At 48.6% G+C, this 2,500-nt stretch overlaps 1 protein-coding gene across 1 annotated transcript in view; it reads left to right on the top strand.

The window, feature by feature from the left end:
- Positions 1-2,500, top strand: part of mecom (MDS1 and EVI1 complex locus) — a 165,486-nt gene that overhangs the window by 80,271 nt on the left and 82,715 nt on the right.

Here is a 2,500-nt window from a genome sequence, read left to right as displayed (position 1 = left end):
GTGCTTGCGTACGTGTGTACGTGCGTGCGTGCGTGTGTGTGTGTGTGTGTGTGTGTGTGTGTGTGTGTGTGCGTGTGTGTGTGTGTGTGTTAGCTGTTAGCGGTAGCTCTAGCTCATCCTGGCATGGTTCCTGCCCCTTGTCTCCTGGAGTGTGCCTTGGAATGTTATGTCTCACACATGAGAGCATTTATCACACACAGACACACACACACACACTCACACACTCACACACACTCACACACACACTCACACACACACACACACACACACACACACACATACACACACACACATGCGCACACACACAGATGTAGACACTCTGACAGACACACTCACGTACACACACTGACAAACACACTGACACACACACAGCGTTTTTCCCTCTGCTGCTGATGATAATTGCGGCCTGTGTGATGGCTCGCTCGTTAAGCCCGTTAGGCTCGTTAAGCTCGTTAAGGTCCCACTGTAAGAGTGGATCTCAGGCTTTAATTATGGCTCGTTAGGAGAATGCCACTCAGCCTTCTGATCCCAGAGTGCCCCTGCGGCCCTGCTTCCCAACATCAGTCAGCTCATCGTGCCAGCCCTGCCGCAGAGCAACAGGCTAAACATGGCTCGGCCACACTCAAGCACTCAGCCCAGCACAGAGCCACACAGCAGCACAGCACTGTCATCACAACACAGCTAACTCAACACAGTTACAGCAGCACAGCACTGTCATCACAACACAGCTAACTCAACACAGTTACAGCAGCACTGTTCTGTCATCACAACACAGCTAACTGAACACAGTTACAGCAGCACAGCTAACTCAACACAGTTACAGCAGCACAGCACTGTCATCACAACACAGCTAACTCAACACAGTTACAGCAGCACTGTTCTGTCATCACAACACAGCTAACTGAACACAGTTACAGCAGCACAGCTAACTGAACACAGTTACAGCAGCACAGCACTGTCATCACAACACAGCTAACTCAACACAGTTACAGCAGCACAGCTAACTCAACACAGTTACAGCAGCACAGCTAACTCAACACAGTTACAGCAGCACTGTTCTGTCATCACAACCAGAGACTTTCTAATGAGGAGACACAGCACTCAAAAAATCCTCCATAGAAATGCATGGGGCTAGTTTGTAACGCCAATATGGCCATTACTACATATATCACACCCCTTCCTCGGCAAAACGTCGACATGTGAATACATTGAGCCAATCATGTGGTGTGATGTGAATACATTGAGCCAATCATATGGTGTGTTGTGAAGACATCGTGCCAATCATGTGTTGTGATCTCGCTGCTGGAGCAAGATTGGTGTCGTGAAGCCTTGCGCACGCGCATTTCTGCCGAAATGGATGCCCGACGAGTGCCCAAAATGCGTTGCAATATGGCCGCCGAGTGGAGGGACTTGCCTAAAAGGACTTTGTCACAACACAGCTAACTCAACACAGTTACAGGAGCACTGTACAGTTAGCACAACACAGTTAACTCAACACAGCAACACTGCCAACTCAACACAGTGAACGTGCCCAAAGGAATTATTTATTGTCTCTAAAATGTCTTTTCTTTGTCTCACGAGAAATAAATCAGCTCTTAATGACAGCTGTGAAATAGTGCTCCTCTTGTCTTAGCCCAAGTTAAATTTAAGTTCAACTTAACGTTTCAAAATGCTCCCTTCAGAGCAAGCAGTGAGATCTCATTTCAAATGTTGCTTTCCTACGGGGAGTTACAGACCCAGCACTGCCAGCTCCACACTGCAAACTGCAAGCGTTTACAGGCCAAGCATGGCAATCCCATCATGATCGGCTGAACAAAGTTACAGACCCGACATCAATTCATCTCAACTCAATTGAGCTTGGCATAGCAAACATAACATTTGAGCCCATTTCAAATCCAACCATTTCATCACAATTCAAAGTCTCTATGTCTCTCTCTCTCTCTCTCTTTGTCCATCCACTGAACACTAAATGCCTATAACTCTCTATAAACTTAATCGGCAAAACTTTTACTCCGAGCTACCGCATCTTTACCCAGCCTACTGCGGATTCTGTGTACAACACCACAAAGCTATCAAAGATTCCTCGCCGACTAGCCAGCCAACCAGCCATTCAGCGTGCTAGGCGACTGTACGGTGGATAATGATCTCATTTGGGTAATGGGAAGTGACAGGCCGCACGACGCAGCCAGCGCGGTGACCTCACGGCTGCCGTGGGAGCGACCCCAACACCCGGCTCGCAGCGCTGCTAACCTTAAATTCCACGTTGGCCGGGGCCCGCTAACCTTAATGACAGAGATAGGATATATAGCATTGGTTTGGAGCGCCGCGTTCTCCGGGAGACACGCACACTTGGACGCGCGCACGCACACACACACACACACACACACACACACACACACACGCACAAACACACTCACATATGCACGTTTGCACACACACACACACATGCTTGTACCCGCACATACTCACACATATCTACACACATGCACACACACACATA

This window comes from Alosa sapidissima, chromosome 15, assembly GCF_018492685.1.
Source record: "Alosa sapidissima isolate fAloSap1 chromosome 15, fAloSap1.pri, whole genome shotgun sequence".
Lineage (NCBI taxonomy): Eukaryota > Metazoa > Chordata > Actinopteri > Clupeiformes > Clupeidae > Alosa > Alosa sapidissima.
The sequence above is the reverse complement of the archived record's forward strand: the minus strand, read 5'-3'. Positions and strand labels throughout refer to the sequence as shown.